General features: G+C 45.6%; 1 long non-coding RNA gene across 1 annotated transcript; it reads left to right on the plus strand.

The window, feature by feature from the left end:
• Nucleotides 1-3,095: 3,095 nt before the first annotated feature.
• Nucleotides 3,096-6,232, plus strand: LOC148112001 (uncharacterized). The gene is made up of 4 exons (XR_015729995.1): nt 3,096-3,343; nt 3,649-3,765; nt 4,205-4,262; nt 4,985-6,232. It is a non-coding gene; the product is annotated as an uncharacterized LOC148112001 (long non-coding RNA).
• Nucleotides 6,233-17,368: the final 11,136 nt, after the last annotated feature.

The following is a 17,368-nucleotide window of genomic DNA, read 5'->3' on the forward strand; positions in this document are numbered from 1 at the left end:
AGAATGATGTGAAATGCCATGTTTGACTGGCTCTCAGCTGAAGAGGGAAATCTTCATCTCTCTTATATAATTCTTTCTTGATTTCCTCATAAAAACCTCCTTTGCAGAAAGAATTCAGCAGAAGAACTGTCTGGGATTTCAGTTTGGGGTTGTTTTTATTTGTTGTTTGGTACTTTACACCAAAATAAAAAAAATAAAGTAAATAAAAAAATTAAAGTGTGTAAAGAAATTTCCACTGTATATTTTTTCTTTCATCAACCAGAGAAATAATATAGCAGTTTTCAGGCTGTTTAGTTTTCCACTTTACAATTTGTACGTAAAGCATTTCTTGTCTGTGAAGGGCTGGGCCAAATGTCCAGAGAAAGGGGACCTTGAGACTCTCCCCAGGAGGAGGTTGAGGGGATCCTATCTAAAGGCAGCCACATCATTGACCAGGTCACAAACCTTCAGTGCTGCATAATATTCATCCAGGTCCAAGAAGGGGGTGAATAAGAGGGGGGGGGCACTTTCAGGTTTCTAGGAAGAGGCACCCATGGAAGCTGTTCTGCTCTCCAACCACACAGATTGCTGATCAATTGGGAATCAATTTTTATGTCTTATAATGGCTCCTAATTGCAAACAGGATCACTTTGCAAATTCCATTCTAAGGAGATAAGAAAAGCTCTGATGGATCCGACCAAGATCAGTCTAAGATTCACAGTGACCACACAAATTCCTCTGGTTCTCTCACAAGCAGAAGAAGGCAGAGAGACTTATGGCTTTGCCCAACATGGAACTGGTCTTTTCCCACAATTTCACTTTCCTCCATCAAACCACACAATATTGGACACTTGGCCATCTCACACTCTAGGAATCCCCAATTCTGATATCCCATATCAATCTCAGAACATTTTTCCAAGTTTCACACCCCAATCAAAAAGTACTAAGGCAGGACTGGAACAGAGGTGGGTTTCAGCAGGTTCTGACCAGTTCTGGAGAACCAGTAGCGGAAATTTTGTGTAGTTTGGGGAACCAGTAAATTGCACCTCTGACTGGCCCCACCCCCATCTATTCTCTGCCTCCAGAGTCCCAGCTGATCAGGAGGAAATGGGGATTTTGCAGTAACCTTCCTCTGCCACGTCCACCAAGCCAAGCAACCTCTAGTTCTTGCATCTTGTAGCATTTTAATGTTAATTCTTGCTCTTTCCTTGCCACACATATTTCCACCTTATTTTCTTCAGCTCTTCAAAGTATTTTTTTCTCCAGTTTTATTGGTATAGTTTGAAAGAAAAATAATATTTTTGGTAATACATTCATTTTTATTAATGCTATTCTACCCATTAGTGGTAATTGCAAGTTTCTCCATTTCTCCAGGTCTGTTTTGATTTGTTTTTTCAGTTTATAATAATTGTCTTCCTTGAGCGTTGCACATCTTGATGTCAGATGGATACCCAAATATTTCACTTTCTTCACAATTTGGATGTCCAGTGTCTCTGTCATCTCCTTCTTTTGATTTTCTCTCATATATTTAACTAATATTTTTGTCTTATCTTTGTTGATTTTCAGTCCTGCTACTTTCCCATATTCTTCTATTTGCTCTAATAGTTTTGGCGCTGTCTCTATTGGAGCTTCCATGATAAACACCAAATCATCTGCAAATGCTTGTAATTTATATTCTTTTTTTATTTTCATTCCTTGTTCCTTTTCTGATATCTATTTTCTTTGTCATTTCACCTTTGCCCGCTTGGTCTCTCTATACATAGGTTGGATCCTATTTATGAATCTGTCTCCAAAATCCATCATTTTCAACTGTTTTATCATAAATTGCCATAATTCACGTTATCAAACACCTTTTGTGCATCTGAAAACAGCAGCGCTATTTGCTTCAATGGGGGTAATTCATAATATTCTAATTCTGGGGAGCCAGGATGGGATCTGAGGGGAGAAGCTCTGGCCTTGGGACTCAGGGGCTCAGCCGGCCTGAGGGGGAGACAGGGAGGCCCTGAGGAAACTCCGGGGCTTAAACCAAGATGGGCTTTATTCAAGCAGCCAAAAGAAGAGATTAAGTTCCACACACAGAACAGAGTTTGAAAAGGGATGAAAAAAGCCACAAAGAGAATTCTAGCTACATCCAGTTTCCTCCTTTCTCTCTTTCTACTAGAGGTTCCCGCCACAAAATGGAGGAGGCTGCGCTTTAGCTGTCCCTCTCACTGCCTGTAGGGGGCAGTCTATACTCTGGCCTTTAAGCCACACCTGGCCTCCGCAGGCACTGAGAGGGACAGCTAAAGCTGGAAAAGACCCTGCATCCTCCATTTTGTTGCCCAAGTCCGTTTTTGGAGAGGATTCTTTTGCCCTCCGTAAAGAGGGGAGGAGTTAGAATAATGGACAAATGCAGTCGAAAGAGACCTCAGAGGTCATCTGTCCAACTGCCCAGTGAAGTGTTTACTAGAGCGTCTTTCTCAGCCTTAGCAACCTGAAGAGGTGTGGACTTCAACTCCCAGAATTCCAGTCAGCATTCAGGGTCCTTCCTCCACCGGGTCCTTCCATGATTTAGTGGTCCCTCTCACTGCCTGTAGGGGGCAGCCTATACTCTGGCCCTTAAGCCATACTTGGCCTCTGCAGGCAGTGAGGAGGACACCTAAAGCTGGCAAAGACCCCTGTGTTCCTTTAGGTACATTTTCACAAGGCCTTTTGGATACGAATAATATTTAATCTTTTGTGGTGTTTCCCTCTCAGCTCCCCTTCATCATCTGGGCCTGGAGAGGAAAATCTGGACTCTCTGGAGCTTTCATTCCAGATCCAAGGGGCGACATTTCAATCTGGGCTCCATCCCCAGAGAAGGGGCAGAATCTGGGGCTCCCCCGACCTCTCCAGGCGACCAATGGTTCCCCCCTCAGAAGGAGCCGCTGTGGCTGAAGGGAATTTGGGGCTTGAAGCCCCTTCAGAGTCGGTTCATCCATGGATAAGCCCCGCCCCCCAGGTGAAGGCAGGCAGTTGGGGGTTATTTTTCAAATCTCAGGTCCGGGCCAATTAGAGCCTTGGCTTGTGACATCAGAGGCTCCTCCTGAGCTCATTGGCTGGAGCTCACCATGGCAACCACCAGCATCCTTGGAGAGTCTGGACCACATCATGGAGGCTCTGCTCAACATCCCTGGAAAGTGGCTGGATTGGATGGCAGCACTGGGGGCATCGCAGGGCCTCCCTCGCCTGGGCTCCTCAGGAGGGAGAGACCCTCCCCTTTAAGGCAGAATAAGGGGGGGAGATGAGTGAAATGGGGTTCAACCAAACTCGACAGACGTGTTGATACCTGCCATATCTGCAGCTTCCATACCTGTCACCAAACTCCTCATCCACCATCTCGAAGGTCCTTGTCTCCAGAAAGGGGCTGGGGCTGGGGCTGGGTGGCTGGCGGTGAAGTACACTAGGAAAAATCTGCAAGGTTTAAGGCCCAAAAATTGGCTTCAGGCTGTCCCAGTTGGATGAAGATTGTAACCCCAAAGCGAAAGGTTGACCTGCTTAATGATTTGGGGAAATTAACCTAAACTGTGATTCCGTTGGCCAGATAGTAGTTATTTCCCAAACACACTTGGCTTGGCAACTGAAGTATTCATTTATTTTCATTTTTTATTACTTAGGTCTTTATACCGCCTTTATGATTTCTCTAAATAGCTCAAGGCAGTGAACCTATCTAAGATTCCTTCATTCCCACAAGACCAACCTTGTGAAGGCTGAGAGAGGGACTGGCTCCAGGTCACCCATCTGGCTTTCGTGGCTAAGATGAGACTCGTAAGTACTTAGGGGGGGGGTTGACTTAATTCCAATGGTCATCACCTTTTCCTGTTATCAGAAATCATAGCAATACAAAGACATCCAAATTGATGGAGAGCCGATATCGACTCCTTTGGAGGGTTTTGAGCAATGACATGCCTTGAGTTGGACTCGGAATCAAATGGGAAGTCAGGAGAGTTTGAAGAGAGATCAGTATTGAGGGATTCTGTTGGCGTTTCTTGAACTAGGCCTCTTTAAGGTATGGGTGGGGGGGAGACTTCAACTCCCAGAATTCTCCAACCAGCCAGCATGCAGAATTCTGGGAGTTGAAGACCATCCATGTGTTAAAGGGGCCAAGACTGTGGTTTTTACACAAAGTTGTTGTCGTGTAATTTAATGACTGATGTAGGCTATTGTCATTTGATTGTATTAACCCTCATCTGTTCCCTATTTGTAGGTTAAGATGACAATGAAAAGGAAGTAGTCAATAGAAGCCTACAGCTGAAAGGGACCTTGTAAGTCAACTGCCTGCCTGTCTGATTGATTGACTGATTGATGGATTAATTCTATGTCATCAAGTTGAATGTTGATGCCTAGCAGCCCATAGATGATTTTCTCCATGTAGATCTGCCCCAACCTGGTCCTTCGGGTCTCCCAACCTTCCCCCATCCCCACTATAGCTGCTTACTAGTGATCCTTCCCTTCTTTTCTTTCCTTCACCCATGTCAGCATTACTGACTTCTCCAGGGAGCTTCGTCTGCATTGATTGACAGCATTGAAATTGTGTGGACTCTGAGTGGCCAAAGAGGTAGATGGATGACCTGTCCCCAGTCTGGATTTTCAGGTCTCCCTAAAGTTCACCCCTCCACACAATAATCAAATCCACTAACCTTATCCCAAATTGTCCCCTCCTTCTCTTCCCTTCCCTTCCACCTTTCCCAGAATTAGGAACGTCTCCAGAGAGCTGGTTTTCACTTGATGTGCCCTCAAATATGATATTTTGAACCTGGTGCTTTGTAGCTGAGAACCGATCTGGGTAGATTATATCTAAAGGATCCTTTGACAGGAGACTCCTCTGCAGATTGTCCATTGGGTCTTCACTCCTCTTGCATCTCATTCTAGCAGAAGATGATGGACTCCAAAACTGTAGGAAAAAGCCAGAGTGGAAAAGGCAGGTTAGCAAAATTGGCCCTGAACGAAGAGAGGATGTGACTGTGTCTCTCCATTTTTCAAACAGGTGAGCAACAAGGAAGAAATGGTCAATATCCTTGGGAGATCTCTCAGTGACCACTGATGGTCCCAACCTCCAAGTTGATGAACTGAGAGACTCCTTTGACTTTCAGTCCCAGAAATTCCAGAAAAAAAAAATCAATAGATGAAAGATCAGCACAGCTCTCTCCAGGAGAAAGTGGATCAACTTAAGACCACAACAGAAGACCTGCAGAAAACCTGCAGAAGATCATGCCATCAGTTAGAGCTAGAGAAGAAATCTTTGGTGAAATACATTCAAGAACTCCACAAAGAACTGCATGAGGTCACTACCCAGCTGTCCATCTCAATGAAGAGAAAGCTGACTCTGAGAAAGACCTCAAAGAGGTGAGGAACCTTCTGCCAGAGGTTAAGAAGCAGCTCCAGAGTCTACAGAATGAACTGGCTGAGATGGACCACAATTACCATGTGGAGAAAAGCCATTACAGCCAACTGAGAAAGTCGGACTATGAGAGAAAACAAGCAGAAGCACCTCAAAAGTCTGCAGCAGCCACATCTGACCTCCCAGATCTGGCTCTGGCCAGAGTCACCTGGCACACTAGGTAGCAAACCTCCCCCCCCCCACATCTTCTCCCAGGTATATCAGATGGGAAACATGATGTAACTCTACTTTATTTGAAGGGCACATAAGAGAATCTTGCATGTCTGAAAGTACAAATCTCCCACCAACGCTTTTGGAGGCCTGAAAAGTGAGGGAGGGTCCTTTCTGAGGTTCTTTCTCTGCCAATTATGCACCTGGGGGCTCCCCTCCCCCCTTACCTGATTATTCCCTGTGCAGCATCTTCTCCATCTATTCTTCTATATTGTCATTAATACAGGCGGGATAGTTGAAGAAATAGGATTTTTTCAGGATGCAACCTTTATATCAACTCTCAGACAAAGCTACTTTGATGTTGTTTTAAAAATACCACCCAGTTTTTAGAACAATATTTATGAATTCCTAATAGAGTGCATAAGTAAAATCCAGTAGAAAAGTATATAATTTTTAGCAGGAGGACTTAACAAGCTCTCCTATTTTATATAAGAACAAACGAATGGCAGCTACAATGTGAATCTTTCATTAAGATTTCATTTGTACTTTTTCTCATATCATTTCTTTTTTTTTTAAATCATTTTTTTTATTTCATTCAAAACCTCCAAAAAATGAAAAAAAAATGACAAACAAGCCCCCCAAAGCTAAATAAAACTACATTAAAAAGTGCATAAAAAGAAAAAAGGGAAGAAAAGAACCAGTTCAGGTGAGGAAACCAGGAGTAAGGGAAAACCCCCTGCTGAGTCTGGCTGCCATGTTGGGGGGAGTCGGAAAACCACTTTCCTTCCAGTGGTTCAGCAGCTGCCACCCCTGGATGCTCAGCTAGCAGTCCTGAGTCCTGCAGGTCATTTTCCACCAGATGTCCAGGAATTTCAACCCCTGGCACGGTCCTTCCTGACCTGGGCAACTGGAGAGCCCACCTGGGTTTCTGTCATGTGTGTTTTTCCCTATTGTTTATGGGAGAGGCATTCTTTGTCCGATTCCCCTCATGATTCCTGTCCAGTATGGTTGAACCTCAGATGTAGCCCTCATCTTCCTCTGAGCACACAAGCCCCACAACCATGTCAAGATCCGGCCTCACAGGGGGATTGTGGTTCTTCACACCGTCAGGCAGACTGGATGTCAGCTCTTCAAAGGAAAGCTGCCTTTGGCAATTGACCGATGGTGAGGTTGTCAATGCCATGGGTGTCGAAATGGGGCTCCAATTGTTTTGGGATTTCACTGATGGCAGTTATTCATCATGGGGCAAAAAAAGCACCAATTTAATATTTTAATAATAAAATAATAAATAAGCAAGAAGCAATAAATAAATAAAACTTAGCAACCAAATTAATATTTAAAATTACCAGGCTCCCACTCTTCTTTCTTTTTAGCTTCCAAGGCCAGCCATCCCCACCCAAAAACCCAAAGCAGGAAATGCAAAGCAACCCAGGACACCAGGTGTCCTCAAGAGACCCCAAATCCTCTCCCTTCAGCTAGGACTCTTCTTGTGGACAAGTCCTTGGTCCACTCACTTCTTCCCGCCTCCAAGTTGTCCACTGACTGCAGTCACCTGGGTTTTTCCGCCTCTTGAATGGGATCCATCCAAGAATTAAATAACAATAATATCATCATAACGGGGAAAAACCTGATAACCAAATTAGTTCAAACACTTACCAACCATCACATTGTCGTGCAAGGTAGAAAGTCTAGAGACCCCATTAAAATGCTGAGACGTTTCTGAGGTTTCTGAGACACCAAAAAAAAAAAAAAAATCAGACTAAAATAAACCTGAAAGAAAGAAGATCTGAAAGAAGAAATATTTAGAGAGCAATCTTGAATTTAAAATGAATTTATTACAGCCCCAAATACAAAAAAGAAACAGAAAATAAAAGATATAATACATAGTTATATATATATTTACAAATACAGAACTGCTGCGGCCATCCAGACGGAAACCCCCAAAGTTCCTTGGAGACCCTGGAAAGTGACCTTGTTCCTCTTTGGGGTCCTTGCTTGGTTTGGCCTCTGCGTTGAAGGGGTTGCAAGTGTCACCAGAAGCACCAGCTGAAGATGAGGAGGCGGCCTCCATCACTGTGGAACCTCCATACTGGAATCCATCACTTCCCACATCACCATCATTGATGAAAGACGATGCCAGACGTTCAGCCCTGGTCAACAATGGGATGGTTGGCATCTCAGCCGTGGCCGCTCTTTGTCCTGGGGCAAAAGAAGCACAGATTGAATATTTTAATAATAATGAAACAGTAAGCAAGAAACATAACAAAACTGAGCAACCAAATTAAGATCAAAGGCTCCTAGTTTTCTTTCCTGTTGGCTTCCATAGTCCAACCACCCCCACCCAAAACCCCAAAGCAAGAAATGCAAAACAAAAGGCATTAAGAATTAAATAACAACAACAATAACAGAATATCTTTCAAATAGAAAAATAAAGAAAAACTGACAACCAAATTAGTTCAAACATTTACCAACCATCACATTGTCGAGCAAGGTAGAACGTCTGACATCCTTCTTCGTTCATCAATGATGGTGATTTTGGGGTTGATGGGTTCCGGTATGTAGGGCTTCACCATGATGATGGCGGCCTCCACATCTTCATTTCATTGCTCTAGTGACACTTGCAGACACCTTTTTCTGGGGATTGGAGAAGAAAAAAAGAATAAAATATAACTGACTGGTAAATTGTTTCTTTAGCAATGATAATAAGGCTTATTCTTAATGGGGGCTCCATTACTGGAGGTTTTCTAGAAAAGATCAGAAAACCATTAGGGGGTTGGACTAGAAGACCTCTGAGGTTCCTTCCAGCCCTGAGGGACTCTATCCTTTCTCCTGTTAGTCCCACCAACATTTTGAGGGGCTTCCATTGCCATAAGGCTCCCCAGGTTGTGGTGAGGCCACTCCCCTGATCAGGAGCAACTTACCTGCACTGGTGGAAGAAAACGCAGAGGCCAACCAATGCATAGACCCCAAGGACAAACAAGGTCACTTTCCAGGGGTCTCCAAGGACGTTCTGGGGTCTGTCAAGGGATGGCCGCAGCAGCTCATTTGGGTCCATCTCTCTGTCTCTCTGATCCACTCAAGCTTTTATAGCCTGCATGGCCCCACCATCAACGGAAAAGAGTTCAACAAAATCCAGCAGGGGTGAGATTCAAATAATTTAACAACCGGTTCTGTGCCCTCGTGACCATTTTAAGTATAAAACAATGGATATTAAGTCTTCTTTTGGGGAATCTTACTTTACAGCAGGCGGGGGGAGGGAGGCTGCACAGAATTCAGCACCTGGCACCCAGATTGCTTCTGTTTCTGTCCATTTGACTCGTACGATGGACAGTAGAAATCTTATGATCTGTGTGAAGGTTATAGAGAACAGCAGACTTAACAGTATCTGAATGAGGATGGTATATATTTTATACAGTTTGTCCTGAGAGCATCAACCAGGCAGGGCAACAGTGCAGTGTTGAAAAACGAATAAAAGTAGTAAAAACAGTAAAAGTCTGGCTCTAAAGAGACTCATTATCATGTGAAGCATAAAAAAAAACACCCTATAATTCACTTAGTAATGGCCGAATCAGAAACCTACGGCTGGCAGAACCCAACTTCCCTTCCTGATATAAATTGTGCAGCACAAGATTCCAAGAGTCCTTCAAAGGAAGGTCAAACTGGCCTTGAACTAACACACTCCATGCTCTTTTTCATGGCCAGGAAGCCTACATTGAAAAGGAGCTTCTCAAGGGGTTTAGGAAGCACCGGGGAGGCTCCCATCCACAGACCCCCCTGGAAAAGCCAGCCCTTGGCTCCTCTGTGCCCCTCCAGCCAGGAGGACCTTGGGAGGAAAGCATCCAAGGGGGGGGGAGAGAGATCAGTTTGAGGAACTAAGAGGGGCTGCCAGATCCCCCCACTCCCCATTGACTATGTCAGCCACAACGGAGGGTGAAGGAAGGAATGGGGTTATCAGGAGACGAGGGAAACGGTGGATATCAGAGGAGACTTTAGGCTGAGTTCATAGCTGGGATGAGACAAAGATCAGACACCAGGACATTGCATGAAAAAGGAGTTACAGGTAGTCCTTGACTTACGACCACCATTGAACCTCAAATTTCTGTTGTTAGGAAAGATACTTGTTAAGTTAATTTTGTCCCATTTTACGACCCTTCTCACCACAGTCGTTAAGTGAATCACAGCAGTTGTGAAGTTTGTATCACGGTTGTTAAGTGAATCTGTCTTCTCCCTTGATTTTGCTTGTGGAAAGGTTGCAAAAGGGGGTCCCGTGACCTTGGGACACAGCGACGGTCATAAGTCCGAACCATTTGCCAAGTGTCTGAATTCTGATCAAGCGATCATGGGATGCTAGAAAGGTCGAAAGTGTAAAAAATGGTCATAAGTCACATTTTTTCAGTGACGCCGTTTTAACTTTGAACGGTCACTAAATGAATTCCTGTCAGTCGAGGACTTACCTGTACTATATTCATTAGGGGAAATTAAGGAGGATCCTCTATATGAACCCATACCTGCCTGGTATTTAACCCAGGAGGATTTCTAATTTCTAGATCAAAGGAGGGGGAATCCTTTGGATTCTGCGCAAAATCAATAGGATCTTGCCAATCTCAGGGAAGAGATCCGCTGGGTCCTCAGCTGGGAGGATCCGACGAAGAAGGAAGAGGGAAGCCAGCAGCTCAAAAAGAAGCTTGAATGGAGGCGGAAGCCACCACAGCCTTCGGTTCTCTGAAATCTAAACTAAAAGGCATAAGAGATATTTCCTCTGCTGTTAGTAAAGCTTGCCCAGTCTGCCAACCCCTCCTCACATCTCTTTCCCAGCCCCTCCTTCCAAGTCTTTTTGATTTACTTCCTTTTAGCTATGAAATTGTGCAAGTTAAAAATAAAAAACCAGGTGAGCTTCAATCTGTTTTTTAATTTGGATCCAGTTCCACAAAGCCTCCCATTTTCCTCTGCGTGACCCACCTTCCTGAGTGGAGAAGGTCCCCTCCGGACAAGGAACGCAGTCGTAGCAGCAAACTGGCTCTCCTTCTCGAGCCCTCTTGACAAATCCAGGACGGCAACTTTCCACACATTTGGACTGAGGCAGGGACTGAGCAGAAAAACAAGGAATGCCAAAGAAAAGATGTTAGGACTCTCCGTCCATGGAAAATGGAGGTAGAAATGGATGGAGACAAGTAGCCTCTGATCTTCAGAGGTAAACATGAAACCTCTGACTACTTCTAAACAGATGCAGGAGGTAAAACTGGCAGGTTCTTCATTTAGTTCCTCTCTTTTGCTTTTGGTATTTAACATTACAATAAAGTATTTTTCTATTTAATAAAAGTCTTGAGGGATGGAATTGGAAAAAGATTTAAGCATGATGATATATTCATGTTAAATCTGAGAACAAAGTTTACTGTAAAAGATTGAGGAAACTTCTATTCCATTAGATTTTTTAATATGAAATTAAACTGTGATGAAGAAAGAAACCTCTGACCAGTAAGATCTTGAAAGGTTTCCATAAAACATGGCAAAGCCACTCCACTTAGGTCCCGTCTCTTGAAGAACTTCCATGAGATGACACCACCTGGCATGGGAGGCCAACCACCCTGGAGACTCGAGGCTTTGCCCACTTGAAATGGGACCTCAGGCTTTGGAAAACAGGGAAAAGGCACCAAAATTTCTCCCACCTTATTGAGCAACTTTAGCCATGAAAGAGCACCTCCTCTGATAGTAAATCTCTGTCTTTTGAAATATGCCAGAGCCTCTGTCTTGGGATATTCCTTGGGGAGAACCAAGGAGGCCTGAATGCCCAGATCTGCTGTTATCTCTCCATTTTGATCCAAGTACAGTTTCTTCTCAGAAATATTGAAAAATTCATTCTTCTCCAGAAATGGATGAAACTAGAATGGGAACATCCAGGAATTTGAAAAACAGAAAACTTTGTTTCTTATCCCACATTGAATCTTTCTTCTGCAATTGTCTAATCTCCAAATATGGTTAAATAGGATACAAATGCTGTCATTATCTTCATAAGTGAATGAAAAGGTTTGAGAAAAAATTTGTCAATCATATACTGACAAAATATAGAGAAAATATAATTGACACAATTGATCAATTATAGGGAACATTCTAGAGCAGATGACAAATAAAATGAACAGAGAAAGAAAAAAGATGATTCATAAACTCTTTGAAAACAAGAGGTTGATTCCCAGAAAGCATGGGTTGATCAAGAAGAAAGTTGTCAGGCTAATCTTCTCCCTGGTCATCCTGATGGAAAACATCTCCAGATGTGCTAATTCTACTTGATTGTAATGCGACATTAACAAAATGTTGCAGATCTGAAAGAACAAATCTCCCACCAACTCTTTTCTCAGCCTGAGAAGTTAGCCAGGATCCTTTCTGAGTTTCTTTCTCTCCCATTATGCAGCTGCAGGATTCTCCCCTCTTCTCTGATCCTTCCCTGGGCAGCCTCTCTTCCCCTCATCCCAAAAGTCATTCTCACACATCATTACACTTCCTAAATAGATTATGGGAACTCTGGTGACATAACTGGATCTCAGTAAAGGACTCTGTAAGGTCCGGCCTCTCCTCCTCATTCAGGAAAGTGCAGACTCTTGAAACTTGGCCTTTCAAAAGGAAGCTTTTATTGGGAAGGAGTGGTGGAAGGACGGAATCAAAGGAGGCTCTGAGGGCCCTCAGGCAACACAGTTAGAATAAAGGAAAGTGGAAACCCTCCCAACAGTCCAGTGGGGATTCAGCCAATCCGCAGGTGTGAAGATGTTATTGTACCTGCGGCTCTGAGAAAGTGATAAGGGAACTTTCCCAGGGTCCTCTTCCGACACATGGCCCCCCCTCCCCTTACACTCCCCAGAAGGTGAGAAAATGCCAGGCCGCTTAGGCACCAGGCTAAAGGTTATAAATCAATGGGCTGCAGGATACAAGATACATGGGGGGAGGAAAGGGGTAGAAGGTAAAATATAAAGTATAAATGTAATCCAGGGTCCCCTCCTTCCCCCGAATAATGGCAGATTCACGGAACTGACATGCTGCCCTCCTTAGAAAAAAGGAGAGTCCACCTGGAAAGACACAAGAAAACAAATGATACAATAGGTATCTACGATGGTTTGTTTGGATATTTAAGGTACTAGCAGCCTAGTAGTGTATTGAAAGTGGTTTTCCATTCGTCCCCTTCCCTTATTCTGATGGGGTAATATGCCTCGCGTAAGTCCAATTTAGAGAAGATCCTCCCCTTGGAGAGGTGTACCAACATGTCCTTCATGAGGGGGAGGGGATATATGTTCTCTACGCTCACCGTATTTAAATTTCTATACTCCACGCAAAGGCGCAAAGTGCAGTCCTTTTTCTAACGGAACAACACTGGGGCCGCAATTTTTGGTCGGGTAGGTTTGATAAATCCCCTCACCAGATTTTTGTTGATGAATGTTCTCAGTTCCTCAAGTTCCTGAGGGGACATGCAATACATTTTTGGCTTTGGAAGTTTGGTCCCTTGTAGAATTTAATGGCAGTGTGTGCCGCGGTTGGGGGCGGGGGGAAGTTCGTCAGAGCATTCCTCGCTGAAGACCTCGGCTAGGTCCCTGTACTCTTTAGGGATGCCCTGAGTTGGCATAGCCCGGCTGGGCATGGCCGTTTCTTTGCTCCCCCACTTTCCGGGTTTCTTCTCTCGCTCGTCTGTGAATGTCACATGCTTTTGGAATTTTATGGTCCCTTGTTTCCAGTTTACTTTAGGGTTGTTTCATGTGAGTCCCAGAACTAACGGCCATTCCATGCCAGGGGCTGCTATGAATGTCAGAGTCTCATTATGGTCCCCCATGCTTATCTGCACAGGCTCTGTGGCCAAAATGGCAGGCTCCTCCTTGCTACTGACCCATCAAACTGGCAGAAAGCGATGGATTTTTTAACTTTCTCAGATGGATCGCTAGTCTCCTTACTAGGGTTGGGCTAATTAGGCATCGGATGCACCCCGAATCCAGTAGTGCCAAGATTTTCTCCCCCTTCCTTCAGCTGGGGATGAACAGTCTTAGGGGTAGGGTGAGTGGTTCAATTGGGTCACTTACCAGTTGGTCATCTTCTGGATTGCTTTCGGGTGGACTCTGGTCCTCCCACTGGGGTGCCGGAGTTTCTTCCCCTGGGGTTGAGGAGAGTCAAAACTCCACGGCCTCTCAGCTTCTTAAGGCAGTCTCCTTTCCTTGGGGGGTTGAGTTTGTCAGCTTCCCTCTGGATGGCCACTCGGGCTTTCTGGTGGGAGTTTTTGAATGGCATTCTGCTGCTTCCTTTCCACACTTAAAGCAAGTTGATGGCCTCGGTGCTAGGTGGATTTTGGCTTGAATGGCTCTCTTTTCCTCTGGGGTGGGGATCTTCTTCTGACCCTTCCTGCTTGGTATTGGTTTCTGGCCATGTCGATCTCGGCTTCCTCCTCCATGAGGTACCATTCATATAAGCAGTTAGGGGCCCCTCGGGCTACGCAGGCGATGTACAAGTCGTCATTCAGTCTGTCTTTGAACCAGCTCACCAGGATGTCTTCCGGCCAGTCCACTCGGCATGCGAGGTCTCGGAACTCCTCGTTTATTCAGCTACTGGCCGGAGACCTTGCTTCATGATTCTGATGAGATCACGGGCTTTGCAATCCACTAGTGGGTCCTCGAACTGACATCACAGGGCCATCATGAAACAGTCAAAGTTTCACAGCTCAAGGGCATCAGTGTTGAGGAGCGTTACCATCCACTGAGCAGCTGCCCCTTCTAAGGCCATGGTCACTATTTGAACGTATGCCCCTTGGGTGGGGAAGTTCTGGCTGTATTCCTGCATGTATGTGAGGACTTATTTATTTATGTGTTTATGTGTTTATGTGTTTATGTGTTTATGTGTTTATGTGTTTATGTGTTTATGTGTTTATGTGTTTATGTGTTTATGTGTTTATGTGTTTATTTATTTAATTTATATACCGCCCTTCTCCCAGAAGGACTCAGGGTGGTGTACAGCCAGAATAAAGCACACAGATAAAATTTAAAAACAATTTAAGAAATATTAAATAGTTTGGCCCATATCTAATTAAAATAAAACTACCCATTTTAGACATTTAAAATTAAGTTAATGATTAAAAAATTTAAAAGAATTAGGCCAGCCCGGCTTGTTGGAATAAAAGCGTCTTGAGGGCCCGGCGGAAGGCGCGCAAGTTGGAATCTCCACATCTCGGGGGGCAATTCATTCCAGAGGGCAGGAGCCCCCACAGAGAAGGTTCTCCCCCTGGGGGTCGCCAGCCGACATTGCTTGGCCGATGGCACCCGGAGGAGCCCCTCTCTGTGGGAGCGAATTGGCCGGTGGGAGGCTATTGGTAGAAGGAGGCGGTCTTGTAAATACCCCGGTCTTAAGCCATGGAGTGCTCTGAAGGTGGTAACCAATACCTTGAATCGCACCGGAGGACCACCGGAAGCCAGTGCAGCTCATGCAGGAGAGGTGTTACATGGGAGTGCCATGACACTCCCATAATCACCTGCGCAGACGCATTCTGGACCAGTTGGAGCCTCCGGATGCTCTTCAAGGGGAGCCCCATGTAGAGAGCATTACAGTAGTCCAGGTGGGAAGTGATGAGGGCATGAATAACCGTGCGTAGGGAGTCCCGATCCAGAAAGGGATGCAACTGGCGAATCAGGCGAACCTGATAAAAAGCCCTCCTGGCCACGGCCATCACATGTTCTTCTAAGGACAGCCGTGCATCCAGGAGGACACCTAAGTTGTGAGCCCTCTCTGTGGGGGCCAATGACTCGCCCCCAATAGTCAGAGAAGGCACCAACTGACTATATCGGGACGCTGGAAGCCACAGCCACTCAGTCTTGGATGGGTTGAGCTTGAGCCTGTTTCTCCCCATCCAGATCCGAATGGCCTCCAGACACTGGGACATCACGTCAAGGGCATCATTGGGGTGGTCCAGGGTGGAGATGTACAGCTGAGTGTCCTCAGTGTACTGGTGGAACAGCACCCCGAAACCACAGATGATCTCACCCAGCGGCTTCACATAAATGTTAAACAGAAGGGGCGAGAGGACCAATCCCTGAGGCACTCCACAAATGAGAGGCCTCAAGGTCGACCTCTGCCCCCCTGTCAACACAAACTGCGACCGGTCAGAGAGAAAGGAGGAGAACCACCGCAGCACGGTGCCTCCCATTCCTAACCCCTCTAACCGGCGCAGCATGATACCATGGTCGATGGTATCAAAAGCCGCTGAGAGATCTAATAGGACCAGGACAGAGGAAAAACCCCTATCCCGAGCCCTCCAGAGATCATCAACCAATGCGACCAATGCTGTTTCCGTGCTGTACCCAGGTCTGAAACCCGACTGGAACGGATCAAGATAGACCGTTTCATCCAGGTACTGGGGAAACTGTCGCACCACCATATTCTCAACAACCTTCACCACAAAGTGGAGGTTGGAGACTGGACAATAATTCGCTAAAACAGCCGGGTCCAGGGAGGGCTTCTTGAGGAGGGGCCTCACCACCGCCTCTTTCAAGGTGGCGGGAAAGCAACCCTCACTCAAAGAAGCATTGATAATCCTCTGGAGTCAGCCTTGTGTAACCTCCCGGAGGCCAGCACCAACCAGGACGGACACGAGTCCAATAAACATGTGGCCACGCTAAGTCTACCCAGAATCCTGTCCACGTCTTCGGGAGTCACCGGGTCAAACTCCTCCCGGATAACACTCTCAAGACCTTCCTCCATCACCCTGTCTGAACCTACCCCATCAGAGTCCAAGCCTTCCCGAATTTGAGCGATTTTGTCATGCAGATACTGTACAAAATCCTCAGCTCTACCCTCCAAGGGGTCTTCCCGTGCTCCCAGATGGAGCCTGGGGGCCGCCAAAACCTCTAATCAGCTTGCCTTCTGGACTCTGGATCAGCCGCCACAGAAGGTAAGCAGCCTGAACAAAGAGGTGGTGGTGGGGGAGGAAGGTGGCTAGGGCCAGGGCCGCTAAAAAAGGGGAAATGGGGGCGACAGGCAAAGGGAGGGCAAGGAGAGATAGGTGGAAATTCCCTACCTTTCCTACCTTTTCCTGTGGGTGTGGCTAAGTGGGGGAGTCATGTGACTGAGTGGGTGTGGGCATGAGTGACATCAAGTTGGCCACGCCCACTCAGTCACATGCCGCCACACCTAGCCACACCCACCGAACCAGTAGCGAAAATTTTTGAAACCCACCACTGGACAGAATAAAGATGAAATTCCATGATGCTAATAACAAATTCAACCATACAGGAATTTATTTAAGAAAGAATACAGCATTTTCAAATGATCAGTGCAAAATATTAAAATGCCATGCTATCTATTTTTTGGAACCATTATTCCCTGAGTAGCTGAATTGGCCAGATCTGTTGAGATGGTTCCCCTCCTTCTCCTCTGGATTCCTCCTCCAAAGGATCTAAGATTAATGGATCAATATTGGGACCCCCATACCTGCCACGGCTGCAGCCTTGGAGACCCCGAAGTCTTTTCTCCCTCCTTCCTTCTCCTCCTCCACCTGGAGGAATAGGCGGCATTCAAGGCCTGGGCCAGAGTCTGAATGAGACTGTAATATTGATAGTAATTTGGGAACTTTCTACTGTTCTCTTTCTCCTGGGTCTCCAGTGGGGCTTTCTGGGTGCATCTTCTGCGGCCTTTGACAGAAAAGACGTTCTTTGAAAGAGAACAGAGAAAATAAGGATCTTGAAACTTTTCTTCCACAAAGAAATGGGGGTCAAAGGCAGAATCCCTTGGCCTTTTTTTTTGTCAGAAAACCAAACTTCCAAATACTATGGATGTATTTGAGAAGTCTGCGCTTGTTCATTTCAT

The sequence above is a fragment of the Pantherophis guttatus genome, chromosome 15 (assembly GCF_059756535.1).
Source record: "Pantherophis guttatus breed Tessera chromosome 15, ASM5975653v1, whole genome shotgun sequence".
Lineage (NCBI taxonomy): Eukaryota > Metazoa > Chordata > Lepidosauria > Squamata > Colubridae > Pantherophis > Pantherophis guttatus.